This window comes from Microcaecilia unicolor, chromosome 8 (genome assembly GCF_901765095.1).
Source record: "Microcaecilia unicolor chromosome 8, aMicUni1.1, whole genome shotgun sequence".
In the NCBI taxonomy this organism is placed as follows: domain Eukaryota; kingdom Metazoa; phylum Chordata; class Amphibia; order Gymnophiona; family Siphonopidae; genus Microcaecilia; species Microcaecilia unicolor.
This window is the reverse complement of record NC_044038.1, coordinates 9,231,323-9,247,323: the sequence shown is the minus strand read 5'-3', so window position 1 is coordinate 9,247,323 and position 16,001 is coordinate 9,231,323. Positions and strand designations below refer to the sequence as shown.

Sequence of the window (16,001 nt, the reverse complement as noted above, 5' to 3'; positions counted from 1 at the left end):
ACAGCCCTTGATTTTTCTTTTTCTTTTTGTTATTTTTTGTATTGTGTTTTGCCTATTCATTTTTCCTTGCTTATATTTAAACTGAATGAAATGTTTGAACGAAAAGAAAAAAAGAATGGTTAAGGCAAAATCTGGACTGTTGGCAAGCAGCATTAATGGAATGCTAGGCTCCATCTTGGATTGATTAGGGAGGTGGAGATTCCCAGAGTGGCCTTGAAAAACACCCACCCAGCTACCCTATCAATCTCTCCGTCCTCATATGGAAGAGGCACAGAGGGTCTGTTTCATGGGGCAGAGGCAGAACGCACACATTTCTCATCTGTTTGTGGTAATCGAGAAAACAAAAATGTTCATCAATGAACCTTTTCCCTCCCATCCCCACCTTTAACCTAATTTTGAAGCATCAACTACAGAACTGAAAAGTGAGGAAAAAACAAAAAATTACAATTTGTGTCAAAGATACATTGCTTAACTTGTAAACCACTATGATGTGCTTATCAAATGAATGAATGCATGTGTGCAATAGTGTTGGGGGGGGGGGGGGGGACGACGACATTAAATTCACTTTTATAGTACAGACCATGCAAGTTATAAAAATATAAATTAGACCTTCCTTGATAAAATCCATGCTGCACTTTCAGGTGCCAATTGCCAAGAAGGAGCACAACTTCTCAGATAAATTCTGTAAACCCCCACAGGGTATCACTATTGAATTTTCAGAGGTCTTTCTCAACCCGCTATAGCATTTTCAGAGGCATCTTTACATGGTATCAGCATAGCATTCTCAGAGGCCTTCCTTAGGCTCTCCTCAGGGTATCACTATAGCATTCTCAGAGCGTTCCCCAACCCTCCACATTTTCAGAGGCCTTTCCCAACCCTCCTCAGGGTATCACTATAGGATTCCTAGAGCGTTCCCCAACCCTCCACATTTTCAGAGGCCTTTCCCAACCCTCCTCAGGGTATCATTATAGCATTCTCACAGACCTTCCTCAGCCTTTCCACAGGGCATCACTGTTGAATTTTCAGAGGTCTTACTCAACCCACCATAGCATTCTCAGAGGCCTTCCTTAGGCTCTCCTCAGGGTATCACTATAGCATTCTCAGAGCGTTCCCCAACCCTCCACATTTTCAGAGGCCTTTCCCAACCCTCCTCAGGGTATCATTATAGCATTCTCACAGACCTTCCTCAGCCTTTCCACAGGGCATCACTGTTGAATTTTCAGAGGTCTTTCTCAACCCACCATAGCATTGTCAGCGGCCTTCCTTAGCCTCTCCTCAGGGTATCACTTTTTTATTATCAGAGGCCTTCCCCAACCCTCCACAGGGTATCACTATAGGATTCCTAGAGCGTTCCCCAACCCTCCACATTTTCAGAGGCCTTTCCCAACCCTCCTCAGGGTATCATTATAGCATTCTCACAGACCTTCCTCAGCCTTTCCACAGGGCATCACTGTTGAATTTTCAGAGGTCTTACTCAACCCACCATAGCATTCTCAGAGGCCTTCCTTAGGCTCTCCTCAGGGTATCACTATAGCATTCTCAGAGCGTTCCCCAACCCTCCACATTTTCAGAGGCCTTTCCCAACCCTCCTCAGGGTATCACTATAGCATTCTCACAGACCTTCCTCAGCCTTCCCACAGGGCATCACTGTTGAATTTTCAGAGGTCTTTCTCAACCCACCATAGCATTGTCAGAGGCCTTCCTTAGCCTCTCCTCAGGGTATCACTTTTTTATTATCAGAGGCCTTCCCCAACCCTCCACAGGGTATCACTATAGGATTCCTAGAGCGTTCCCCAACCCTCCACATTTTCAGAGGCCTTTCCCAACCCTCCTCAGGGTATCATTATAGCATTCTCACAGACCTTCCTCAGCCTTTCCACAGGGCATCACTGTTGAATTTTCAGAGGTCTTTCTCAACCCACCATAGCATTGTCAGAGGCCTTCCTTAGCCTCTCCTCAGGGTATCACTTTTTTATTATCAGAGGCCTTCCCCAACCCTCCACAGGGTATCACTATAGGATTCCTAGAGCGTTCCCCAACCCTCCACATTTTCAGAGGCCTTTCCCAACCCTCCTCAGGGTATCATTATAGCATTCTCACAGACCTTCCTCAGCCTTTCCACAGGGCATCACTGTTGAATTTTCAGAGGTCTTACTCAACCCACCATAGCATTCTCAGAGGCCTTCCTTAGGCTCTCCTCAGGGTATCACTATAGCATTCTCAGAGCGTTCCCCAACCCTCCACATTTTCAGAGGCCTTTCCCAACCCTCCTCAGGGTATCACTATAGCATTCTCACAGACCTTCCTCAGCCTTTCCACAGGTTATCACTATTGAATTTTCAGAGGTCTTTCTCAACCCACCATAGCATTTTCAGAGGCATCTTTACATGGTATCAGCATAGCATTCTCAGAGGCCTTCCTTAGGCTCTCCTCAGGGTATCACTATAGCATTCTCAGAGCGTTCCCCAACCCTCCACATTTTCAGAGGCCTTTCCCAACCCTCCTCAGGGTATCATTATAGCATTCTCACAGACCTTCCTCAGCCTTTCCACAGGGCATCACTGTTGAATTTTCAGAGGTCTTTCTCAACCCACCATAGCATTGTCAGAGGCCTTCCTTAGCCTCTCCTCAGGGTATCACTTTTTTATTATCAGAGGCCTTCCCCAACCCTCCACAGGGTATCACTATAGGATTCCTAGAGCGTTCCCCAACCCTCCACATTTTCAGAGGCCTTTCCCAACCCTCCTCAGGGTATCATTATAGCATTCTCACAGACCTTCCTCAGCCTTTCCACAGGGCATCACTGTTGAATTTTCAGAGGTCTTACTCAACCCACCATAGCATTCTCAGAGGCCTTCCTTAGCCTCTCCTCAGGGTATCACTTTTTTATTATCAGAGGCCTTCCCCAACCCTCCACAGGGTATCACTATAGCATTCTCAGAGCGTTCCCCAACCCTCCACATTTTCAGAGGCCTTTCCCAACCCTCCTCAGGGTATCACTATAGCATTCTCACAGACCTTCCTCAGCCTTTCCACAGTTATCACTATTGAATTTTCAGAGGTCTTTCTCAACCCACCATAGCATTTTCAGAGGCATCTTTACATGGTATCAGCATAGCATTCTCAGAGGCCTTCCTTAGGCTCTCCTCAGGGTATCACTATAGCATTCTCAGAGCGTTCCCCAACCCTCCACATTTTCAGAGGCCTTTCCCAACCCTCCTCAGGGTATCATTATAGCATTCTCACAGACCTTCCTCAGCCTTTCCACAGGGCATCACTGTTGAATTTTCAGAGGTCTTCTCAACCCACCATAGCATTGTCAGAGGCCTTCCTTAGCCTCTCCTCAGGGTATCACTTTTTTATTATCAGAGGCCTTCCCCAACCCTCCACAGGGTATCACTATAGGATTCCTAGAGCGTTCCCCAACCCTCCACATTTTCAGAGGCCTTTCCCAACCCTCCTCAGGGTATCATTATAGCATTCTCACAGACCTTCCTCAGCCTTTCCACAGGGCATCACTGTTGAATTTTCAGAGGTCTTACTCAACCCACCATAGCATTCTCAGAGGCCTTCCTTAGGCTCTCCTCAGGGTATCACTATAGCATTCTCAGAGCGTTCCCCAACCCTCCATATTTTCAGAGGCCTTTCCCAACCCTCCTCAGGGTATCACTATAGCATTCTCACAGACCTTCCTCAGCCTTTCCACAGGTTATCACTATTGAATTTTCAGAGGTCTTTCTCAACCCACCATAGCATTTTCAGAGGCATCTTTACATGGTATCAGCATAGCATTCTCAGAGGCCTTCCTTAGGCTCTCCTCAGGGTATCACTATAGCATTCTCAGAGCGTTCCCCAACCCTCCACATTTTCAGAGGCCTTTCCCAACCCTCCTCAGGGTATCATTATAGCATTCTCACAGACCTTCCTCAGCCTTTCCACAGGGCATCACTGTTGAATTTTCAGAGGTCTTTCTCAACCCACCATAGCATTGTCAGAGGCCTTCCTTAGCCTCTCCTCAGGGTATCACTTTTTTATTATCAGAGGCCTTCCCCAACCCTCCACAGGGTATCACTATAGGATTCCTAGAGCGTTCCCCAACCCTCCACATTTTCAGAGGCCTTTCCCAACCCTCCTCAGGGTATCATTATAGCATTCTCACAGACCTTCCTCAGCCTTTCCACAGGGCATCACTGTTGAATTTTCAGAGGTCTTACTCAACCCACCATAGCATTCTCAGAGGCCTTCCTTAGGCTCTCCTCAGGGTATCACTATAGCATTCTCAGAGCGTTCCCCAACCCTCCACATTTTCAGAGGCCTTTCCCAACCCTCCTCAGGGTATCACTATAGCATTCTCACAGACCTTCCTCAGCCTTTCCACAGGTTATCACTATTGAATTTTCAGAGGTCTTTCTCAACCCACCATAGCATTTTCAGAGGCATCTTTACATGGTATCAGCATAGCATTCTCAGAGGCCTTCCTTAGGCTCTCCTCAGGGTATCACTATAGCATTCTCAGAGCGTTCCCCAACCCTCCACATTTTCAGAGGCCTTTCCCAACCCTCCTCAGGGTATCATTATAGCATTCTCACAGACCTTCCTCAGCCTTTCCACAGGGCATCACTGTTGAATTTTCAGAGGTCTTTCTCAACCCACCATAGCATTGTCAGAGGCCTTCCTTAGCCTCTCCTCAGGGTATCACTTTTTTATTATCAGAGACCTTCCCCAACCCTCCACAGGGTATCACTATAGGATTCCTAGAGCGTTCCCCAACCCTCCACATTTTCAGAGGCCTTTCCCAACCCTCCTCAGGGTATCATTATAGCATTCTCACAGACCTTCCTCAGCCTTTCCACAGGGCATCACTGTTGAATTTTCAGAGGTCTTTCTCAACCCACCATAGCATTGTCAGAGGCCTTCCTTAGCCTCTCCTCAGGGTATCACTTTTTATTATCAGAGGCCTTCCCCAACCCTCCACAGGGTATCACTATAGGATTCCTAGAGCGTTCCCCAACCCTCCACATTTTCAGAGGCCTTTCCCAACCCTCCTCAGGGTATCATTATAGCATTCTCACAGACCTTCCTCAGCCTTTCCACAGGGCATCACTGTTGAATTTTCAGAGGTCTTACTCAACCCACCATAGCATTCTCAGAGGCCTTCCTTAGGCTCTCCTCAGGGTATCACTTTTTTATTATCAGAGGCCTTCCCCAACCCTCCACAGGGTATCACTATAGCATTCTCAGAGCGTTCCCCAACCCTCCACATTTTCAGAGGCCTTTCCCAACCCTCCTCAGGGTATCACTATAGCATTCTCACAGACCTTCCTCAGCCTTTCCACAGGTTATCACTATTGAATTTTCAGAGGTCTTTCTCAACCCACCATAGCATTTTCAGAGGCATCTTTACATGGTATCAGCATAGCATTCTCAGAGGCCTTCCTTAGGCTCTCCTCAGGGTATCACTATAGCATTCTCAGAGCGTTCCCCAACCCTCCACATTTTCAGAGGCCTTTCCCAACCCTCCTCAGGGTATCATTATAGCATTCTCACAGACCTTCCTCAGCCTTTCCACAGGGCATCACTGTTGAATTTTCAGAGGTCTTTCTCAACCCACCATAGCATTGTCAGAGGCCTTCCTTAGCCTCTCCTCAGGGTATCACTTTTTTATTATCAGAGGCCTTCCCCAACCCTCCACAGGGTATCACTATAGGATTCCTAGAGCGTTCCCCAACCCTCCACATTTTCAGAGGCCTTTCCCAACCCTCCTCAGGGTATCATTATAGCATTCTCACAGACCTTCCTCAGCCTTTCCACAGGGCATCACTGTTGAATTTTCAGAGGTCTTTCTCAACCCACCATAGCATTGTCAGAGGCCTTCCTTAGCCTCTCCTCAGGGTATCACTTTTTTATTATCAGAGGCCTTCCCCAACCCTCCACAGGGTATCACTATAGGATTCCTAGAGCGTTCCCCAACCCTCCACATTTTCAGAGGCCTTTCCCAACCCTCCTCAGGGTATCATTATAGCATTCTCACAGACCTTCCTCAGCCTTTCCACAGGGCATCACTGTTGAATTTTCAGAGGTCTTACTCAACCCACCATAGCATTCTCAGAGGCCTTCTTAGGCTCTCCTCAGGGTATCACTATAGCATTCTCAGAGCGTTCCCCAACCCTCCACATTTCAGAGGCCTTTCCCAACCCTCCTCAGGGTATCACTATAGCATTCTCACAGACCTTCCTCAGCCTTTCCACAGGTTATCACTATTGAATTTTCAGAGGTCTTTCTCAACCCACCATAGCATTTTCAGAGGCATCTTTACATGGTATCAGCATAGCATTCTCAGAGGCCTTCCTTAGGCTCTCCTCAGGGTATCACTATAGCATTCTCAGAGCGTTCCCCAACCCTCCACATTTTCAGAGGCCTTTCCCAACCCTCCTCAGGGTATCATTATAGCATTCTCACAGACCTTCCTCAGCCTTTCCACAGGGCATCACTGTTGAATTTTCAGAGGTCTTTCTCAACCCACCATAGCATTGTCAGAGGCCTTCCTTAGCCTCTCCTCAGGGTATCACTTTTTTATTATCAGAGGCCTTCCCCAACCCTCCACAGGGTATCACTATAGGATTCCTAGAGCGTTCCCCAACCCTCCACATTTTCAGAGGCCTTTCCCAACCCTCCTCAGGGTATCATTATAGCATTCTCACAGACCTTCCTCAGCCTTTCCACAGGGCATCACTGTTGAATTTTCAGAGGTCTTACTCAACCCACCATAGCATTCTCAGAGGCCTTCCTTAGGCTCTCCTCAGGGTATCACTATAGCATTCTCAGAGCGTTCCCCAACCCTCCACATTTTCAGAGGCCTTTCCCAACCCTCCTCAGGGTATCACTATAGCATTCTCACAGACCTTCCTCAGCCTTTCCACAGGTTATCACTATTGAATTTTCAGAGGTCTTTCTCAACCCACCATAGCATTTTCAGAGGCATCTTTACATGGTATCAGCATAGCATTCTCAGAGGCCTTCCTTAGGCTCTCCTCAGGGTATCACTATAGCATTCTCAGAGCGTTCCCCAACCCTCCACATTTTCAGAGGCCTTTCCCAACCCTCCTCAGGTATCATTATAGCATTCTCACAGACCTTCCTCAGCCTTTCCACAGGGCATCACTGTTGAATTTTCAGAGGTCTTTCTCAACCCACCATAGCATTGTCAGAGGCCTTCCTTAGCCTCTCCTCAGGGTATCACTTTTTTATTATCAGAGGCCTTCCCCAACCCTCCACAGGGTATCACTATAGGATTCCTAGAGCGTTCCCCAACCCTCCACATTTTCAGAGGCCTTTCCCAACCCTCCTCAGGGTATCATTATAGCATTCTCACAGACCTTCCTCAGCCTTTCCACAGGGCATCACTGTTGAATTTTCAGAGGTCTTTCTCAACCCACCATAGCATTGTCAGAGGCCTTCCTTAGCCTCTCCTCAGGGTATCACTTTTTATTATCAGAGGCCTTCCCCAACCCTCCACAGGGTATCACTATAGGATTCCTAGAGCGTTCCCCAACCCTCCACATTTTCAGAGGCCTTTCCCAACCCTCCTCAGGGTATCATTATAGCATTCTCACAGACCTTCCTCAGCCTTTCCACAGGGCATCACTGTTGAATTTTCAGAGGTCTTACTCAACCCACCATAGCATTCTCAGAGGCCTTCCTTAGGCTCTCCTCAGGGTATCACTATAGCATTCTCAGAGCGTTCCCCAACCCTCCACATTTTCAGAGGCCTTTCCCAACCCTCCTCAGGGTATCACTATAGCATTCTCACAGACCTTCCTCAGCCTTTCCACAGGTTATCAGTATTGAATTTCAGAGGTCTTTCTCAACCCACCATAGCATTTTCAGAGGCATCTTTACATGGTATCAGCATAGCATTCTCAGAGGCCTTCCTTAGGCTCTCCTCAGGGTATCACTATAGCATTCTCAGAGCGTTCCCCAACCCTCCACATTTTCAGAGGCCTTTCCCAACCCTCCTCAGGGTATCATTATATCATTCTCACAGACCTTCCTCAGCCTTTCCACAGGGCATCACTGTTGAATTTTCAGAGGTCTTTCTCAACCCACCATAGCATTGTCAGAGGCCTTCCTTAGCCTCTCCTCAGGGTATCACTTTTTTATTATCAGAGGCCTTCCCCAACCCTCCACAGGGTATCACTATAGGATTCCTAGAGCGTTCCCCAACCCTCCACATTTTCAGAGGCCTTTCCCAACCCTCCTCAGGGTATCATTATAGCATTCTCACAGACCTTCCTCAGCCTTTCCACAGGGCATCACTGTTGAATTTTCAGAGGTCTTACTCAACCCACCATAGCATTCTCAGAGGCCTTCCTTAGGCTCTCCTCAGGGTATCACTATAGCATTCTCAGAGCGTTCCCCAACCCTCCACATTTTCAGAGGCCTTTCCCAACCCTCCTCAGGGTATCACTATAGCATTCTCACAGACCTTCCTCAGCCTTTCCACAGGTTATCACTATTGAATTTTCAGAGGTCTTTCTCAACCCACCATAGCATTTTCAGAGGCATCTTTACATGGTATCAGCATAGCATTCTCAGAGGCCTTCCTTAGGCTCTCCTCAGGGTATCACTATAGCATTCTCAGAGCGTTCCCAACCCTCCACATTTTCAGAGGCCTTTCCCAACCCTCCTCAGGGTATCATTATAGCATTCTCACAGACCTTCCTCAGCCTTTCCACAGGGCATCACTGTGAATTTTCAGAGGTCTTTCTCAACCCACCATAGCATTGTCAGAGGCCTTCCTTAGCCTCTCCTCAGGGTATCACTTTTTTATTATCAGAGGCCTTCCCCAACCCTCCACAGGGTATCACTATAGGATTCCTAGAGCGTTCCCCAACCCTCCACATTTTCAGAGGCCTTTCCCAACCCTCCTCAGGGTATCATTATAGCATTCTCACAGACCTTCCTCAGCCTTTCCACAGGGCATCACTGTTGAATTTCAGAGGTCTTACTCAACCCACCATAGCATTCTCAGAGGCCTTCCTTAGGCTCTCCTCAGGGTATCACTATAGCATTCTCAGAGCGTTCCCCAACCCTCCACATTTCAGAGGCCTTTCCCAACCCTCCTCAGGGTATCACTATAGCATTCTCACAGACCTTCCTGAGCCTTTCCACAGGGCATCACTGTTGAATTTTCAGAGGTCTTTCTCAACCCACCATAGCATTCTCAGAGGCCTTCCTTAGCCTCTCCTCAGGGTATCACTTTTTTATTATCAGAGGCCTTCCCCAACCCTCCACAGGGTATCACTATAGCATTCTCACAGACCTTCCTCAGCCTTTCCACAGGGCATAGCTATTTTATTATCAGAGGCCTTCTCCAGCCCTCCGCAAGGTATCGCTATAGCATTTTCAGAGGCCTTTGTCAACCCTCTACAGGGTGTCCCTATGGCATTCTCAGAGGTCTTCCCCAGCCATCCTCAGGGTATGGGTATAGCATAACATAGGCAGCCGAGACCCCTCGGGCCTCCTGGTATTCGAGATATTTGAAGAATGACAGACACATGGCATTTTCTTAACATGGCACAACTTGGCCGCAGCTTTATTTAAATTACAAACATCATAAACCTGGGTATACCCAAGCCAATCAACCTTCCGGCTTAGCAGCCACTCCCAGTCCGCCGTCACAGCAAGACTGACCAATCGTATACAGAGCTCCCCGCCGTACAGCAAGGGCGCTCAACCGTAAGCGCAGCTATCCCAGCATGCTGATGCCCGGATGCCAGAAGAGGACGTCCGGGCTCAGTCCAGGGGTTTCAAACCCCTCCTCTTGCCCCTCCTTTCCCAACGGGGTGCCTCTAAGGGGCGGGAACGAGTCCGCCTCGCCCCACACCTTGCTTGGGCTAGTGCGCATCCCCATTGAGGCACGGCGCCATGTTAATTGCGGCTCCATGCACCCATTGGGGCACTGCGCCTTGCTTTTCTCAGAGGCCTTCCCCAGCTCTCCACAGGGTATCACTATAGCATTCTCAGAGCCTTCCCCAATCCTCCACATTTTCAGAGGCCTTCCCCAACCATCCTCAGGGTATCACTATAGCATTCTCAGAGGCCTTCCCCATCTCTCCACAGGGTATCGCTATTTCAGAGGCCTTTCTCAACTGTCCATAGGGCATTGCTATTGTATGTTCAGAGACTTTCCCCAAGCATTTAAGGGCACAGTTAGTTTTTTCAAAAAGCTTCCCAAATCCTTCACAGAGCTTGTCTATAGCAATCTGTCCTGCCTTTTCAGAACAGAGCTGCAGTGCTCTCAGGAGCAGACCAGGTTTTCCAGATCATTTATTTTTGCAGTGCTGAGAAAGGAAGAAATTTCGACCAAGGGCAGCCAGGAATAGAAAGTCCAGACAAAGTTTTTAGGGCATTCACCACACACACTCGTAAATAAATCCTTTAAGAAAAATGCATCTGGCCCATGCAGGATTTCTCCTGTCTCCAGGAAGTGGCCAGGTGGCTGGGGCCCAGTCAGTCTGCTGAAACGCCCAGCAGCACACTGGAAATGCAGAAACATAAAGAAAACAAGTCCTGGGAGCAGGCACCACGGAATCACAGTTCACTCAGCTTTGCAGGCTCTGTCCCTCAAAAAGAGCCATGAATCAGAGCAGCTGAGTGGCAGCCACAGAACTACTTTTAAAATGTACAGAATTGTCGTTTGTAAATCCTGAAAGCAGTGGATCTTGACACAGACTAAGGTGGCTGGGAATGAGGTAGAAATTCATCTCTGTCTTTTGCTGCAGTCATGGGAATTTCAGCCTCTGTGTACTGAAATGAAGGTCACGGTACCTGAGTGCTGTAGAGGTTTGGTGCATTTCTGCCTCTGGTGTTTGAATCATGCATTGAAATCTTGGCCTGTGCTGGAATGCGCCAGGTGCAAAATTCCACCCAGTGCTACAGATGTGAACTCAGCTGTTCCAGCTGCACTGTTGCAGGGTTGGGTTGGATCTCCTTGAGAAACAAAGGAAATTGACTGATTTGATGATTCCTAGATGGATAATTCTGGGAATCTGCATTTTAGGTGGATAGATGGCATGTCTGTTTAGAGTGGATCCATTCTACCGGGGTGAGCCTATTGGAGTTTATAGGGAAGACATGTTTGGATTTAAATTCAGAATGAAATTTTGATTTTGGTGTGGGGTTTCAGGTGGGACAACATGTGGGCGCCTGACAACATGTGAGGTGTCCTCTGTTAACAGCTGGCATAGAACCCAGTGAATCAGGTTCACAAAGGCATTACGTGCGTGCGTTTGTAGAGGACAGATCAGTCAGAAGCTATTAAAACCAACCATCAAGAGCGTAAGCCTCGATTCAGGGCGTCCATAACCCATGACTGCTACACAGTGGATGACGGTCAATGGGCAACTCTGCACGACCTCTTGCACCTGCTGCTTACCAGCGTCAGAAACAGGAATGCTGGATCATAAACCTTTGTTGTGTCTTGAACGCTAGATTTTGTTGCAGCGACACTAAGGTTTTGCATTAATCCTATCGGAGGAGCGCGCTCTTTTCCTGAATTGGGAGAGAATTGATCAACGTCTGCAGGCTTCCCGGGGACTTTTTTAAGATCCCTCCATCCGAGGCGCAGCTACCACTCGGTGTCACTGCAGGGCACACTTTGCCCAGGCGCGCGTCTTTAAGCCCATCAGTAAAGGGTTACTTGCCATGCGGAAAAGCTGCAGAAATTCTTCTCGGAGCCCACTGAAGTCTTCTCTAGTCGTGGTTTCCATGAAAACAAAAGTATTTACTCACAATAGAAGGGTAGCAAATATTTTAATAGGCTTGCTAAGTGTCCTGGTGTAGGGGGTGTGGGGTCCCAGTTTCTTAATTTTATTAAAAGGTGGCCTCCACAACATTCAGATTCTCTTTAGTTTCATTTGAATCTCTTGCGTATGGGGTTTTTTTTTTTTGTTTGGTTGGGTTTTTTTTTTAATTCTCTTTCCATGCGAGAAGCTGCTTGGAGATTTGTTGCTGTCAGATCTCATTTGTCAGCCTCTGTCCTGTCACTCCACCTAAATCCCAGAAGCACAGAGAAAGGAAACCAAGACTCTTTTTTTATTTTCTATAGTTTTCCTACCCCTCTCAGCAGGGTAAAGAGAGATTGGGGGGGGGTAGCAGGAATGAGGGTCTCCTTTTTCTCTCCCTCACCTTCCTCCTACCTTTCGCCTTTTTTCATGTTTTCTTTTATCGCTATCTCTTCTCCTTTTTTATCCCCGTTCTCTTCCTTTTCCCCCCCTTTTTCTGTGTCTCATCCTTTGTCTTGTTTTTCCTCTTTGCTGTGCTTGCCCCTTCTTTCTCTGATCCCCCCCCCCCCATCCCTTTGTCTCTTCCCCCCGTTTGGCTTTTTCCCTTCATACCATCCTCCTCTGTTTTCATCCTGCATCGTTCTTTCTCTAAAATTTTGTGTTCCTCTCCTGTATCTCTTTCTTAGGCACTTCCCCCCCCCCCAATTCTCCCTCTGCCTTCATTGTTTATGATAGCAGATCCAATATCGGCTGAGGAAGTCTCTCTCTCGCCCTCTTTTTTCTTTCTCTTCCCACCCACTCTCCCCTTCCATTCAAAGCTGAGAAACTGGCGCTTGGAAGGTTTTATAGATATGATTTGTTGAGGCTGGGAAAAGAGGGAAAAATTAAAACTGGAAGAACCAGCGATCTTTCTTCCTCCTCCTCTAGAGAACTGAAAGGAGGACAAACAACCCCCCCCCCCCACCCCCAATTCTTTCGCTTTTAGTTGACCGTGCACGATGGCATTTCAGTGCTCTATGTGCGGCTACTGATTGCTCTTCCTGGAACAAACACACACACACACTGCATCCTGTGGATCACAGAAGCAAAGGCAAGTGCCAGCCACCCTCTCCAGAAATAAAGGACACCCGTGCCAACAACCCTGCAGCATCCTGACATCCTCTCTGCCGACCTGCTACTTCTCTATTGAGATTGAAAGAAATAACTCCCCCCCCCCCCCCCCCCACTTCCCTAGCACTATCCTGTCTGGTGTCAGAGCTGGCAGCTCACCACCCCTTCCCCCTCCTCCCCCCCCCCCCCCCCACCGGTATTACATTTTCAGGCTCAATGCTATAGGGCTGATTCTAATTACCTTATATCCCCTAGTGCTCCATGAATAATCACTGCTGAAGGAGCTCTGAAGGGTTGCTGAGGAAGAAAGGGGGGGGGGGAAAAAAAAGAGATTTGTGCTATTTCTCACGTTTTTTTTTCCTAAGGATCTAATCTGGCCACTGTTTTCTGGAAGAGAAGGAAGGAAGGAAGGAAGGACAGAGAAAGGGATACAGGAGCGGAGAAAGCAGGTATTGTGTTACATGCCGGAAAAATGCCTTCTGTTTGTGTTTATATCTGTTTACCGTGTAGTGGAGACTTTTCTGCCTATGCAACTTGTCCCGTCCTGATTAAAAGATTCTCTCTCTCTTTTTCTCTCCCCCCCCCCCCCCCCCGACCCCTTCTTCTTTTTGTCTTGCTGCTGTTAACTGGGATTTTCTTAGGACTGGTTTCTTTGCATCCCATTTAGTTATACATGGGCCATTACCTCTGGTGGATTCTGGATTCGTTGCATATTTCTAGAGACCCGCTCAGCTCATGAGATTTCACTGGGCTTCATTTTCTCTCAGGCGCCCAGCTGACAAGGCATGCATGCACTTTTCAGACTGCACAAACCCAGATGATTTTCAAAGCAGGACGTGTCCGCTTGTTAGCCCAGCCATCAGCTCCCTACCCTCGAACGGCGGTGCATAATGTGCAGGATAGCGGAGCGCCTACCATGCATGAACATGTTTGGAAATGAAGTGTACGTGTACGTTCTCCAAGCACGCCTCCGAAACACCCCTCTCCCTGAAACATCTCTCTTCTATGCAGCCAAAAACCCACACATCACGCTTTCTGGCGATTAAAAGTCCACTTACCCCGATCTTGTCCATTTAGCCAGGCTAATTCTATTTTTACCCCTGCCTTTGCTGGATTTCTGAATGATGCTGTGACCAGCGGTGAGGACTCGAGCATCAGAAGGTTAGGATAAAAGAACTTCTGTCTAGTTTCCTGGGTCCTAAGGTGGACCTGTTTTTTCTTTCCAGTACAGGAGCTCTGGTTAATTCTAACTAGAGATATTTTGAGTTGCAATATGGACATATAATTACAGTTTTCTTGGCAGGTTGTGTTTACTATGGTCAGTTTGTGATGGAAGTTGTGGGCAGGGGGGAAAAAAAAACAACAACTTTTTGATGGATTTAAGCAGAAACCCTGTTGAGGTTTGCCATCTCTGCTCATTTGATTGTTACCCCGAGATGCTGTTTGTCCCTGCGGACGTTCCGGAGCGCATTGTTTTAAATAAATGCTACACAGGAGAAGGGGGGAAAACCCCTTAGCCCTGAATTCAGATCCCTCACTGTGCATTTGAAAACCACTGTGTGGGAGCTTAGGCTTTCTTAACGCTCATTAGAGGGGGGGGGGGGGAAGGGAGCCAGGATCCTTCAATAGGGGACCTCACCTCCAAATGGCTTGAGTGACGGTCTTTACTTCTTTTCTCCAAATGCGGCTTTTTCTGTGCTAAGCGAGGGGAGGGACGTGATTGAAGGTGCCTGACAGGGACGCAGGGCTGAGCAAGAGTTATAATGAAAATGCTTAGTGCTTCAGAAGAGGCGCTTGAGTGAGCGTGGAGTGCCTGAAATCAGAAGAGAGACGCTGAGCGGCTTCTCTTGCTATCTCACATCATGCAGGGACTGGTATTGGTGGGCAGGGAGGGGAAGGTGATGAGGACAACTGTGCACGGGAAAAATAAAGTCATGCCACGTATGCCCAGGGAAACACAGCTCTGTACCCCCAAGCCGACGCTTTTCCGTGCTCCCAAACATGCTGAAGCATCTGTGCCTGTGTGGCTTGTTATTCCTTTAGGAGCAAGGGAAGAATTGCAAGGTGGCCTCAACAGCTCCTCTGCAACCTGGCCATTTGGATAATTTCTCTAGGTTGTTCCTGTGAAACATGACCTACAAAGACTCTGTGATGTTTTCTTCCAGGGTAGGCACTGTGGTCCAGTGAAGCTCTTTTAGAAGTATAACCGACTTCGCTTGTTCCAGGAACAACGTTGCAGTGCCTCAGAATACAAAATTCAGTATTAAACAGCATATGCTGCTGAGTGCATACAACGTCCTTTCATTAGACTAAAACCTACTTTCAGAGAGCAATGAAAGCCAGGCAGAAGCAGAGTACTCTTAATTACATCATGTCACAAAGAGGGTTTCTACCATGACACCAGGAATAATGATCATTCACGTCTTCCCAGTCTGCCGCCATGTGCGTTGTAGAAAGTAAATATATCCCAGTTCTTTTCAGGGTTCTATGTTAGGCATCAATAGGGATTTTCAGTCGGTGGAGAGAGCCATTTTGTTTACCGAGGATGGTGACATAGGCATCATCATGCCTCACGTCAGTGTTTTTACCACGCTTCCTTCCAGTCTGCCTGAAAGGAAATGAGGTGAACACGAGGGAAAAGTGAGAGACTGCCGCACGCAAACTTGTTGTACAGTGAGACGTGATGCAGTTTGTTGATGACATCAGTGTGTGACAAAATGGCTGCCTCCATGCCAGGTGGCCTAAGTAACAACTTTTGAAAGAAAGAAAAATCGGAAGACGATGCAGTAACAGTGGAACTGGACCTACACGGTTGCTTTGTCATTGCTTTAATGTGTAATGTACCCAAATAGGCCAAGAAGATGATTCTGTTCTACAAAAAAAACTTCAAGTGCGGTGGTCAGGAGAGAGGGCAGTCGGTCTTTATTCAGGACCAAGGATGATGAAACTTTAGAAACCGGGGAAAGCATTCTGAGCTTATTTGTAAAGGCTAAAACAAGACTTAGTCAGCATCCGTATCTCACCTTTAGAAATCTGAAGGAGGATGCTGGGATTTTCTGAGGGCGAGGGTCTGGGGGTGGGGGGAAGAGGTGGACATTTAGCTTA

At 47.7% G+C, this 16,001-nt stretch overlaps 1 protein-coding gene across 2 annotated transcripts in view; it reads left to right on the top strand.

Annotated features, from left to right (window-relative positions):
* The window catches only part of RAI1 (retinoic acid induced 1), a 319,360-nt gene that overhangs the window by 74,587 nt on the left and 228,772 nt on the right, over positions 1 to 16,001 (top strand). The window contains exon 2 of one of the 2 annotated variants that reach the window (XM_030212756.1): positions 13,262 to 13,345. The exons of the other annotated variant lie outside the window; for it this stretch is intronic. The gene's annotated coding sequence lies outside the window, so the exon portion shown is untranslated. The remainder of the gene's footprint in view (positions 1 to 13,261; positions 13,346 to 16,001) is intronic. 2 annotated transcript variants of the gene reach the window in all.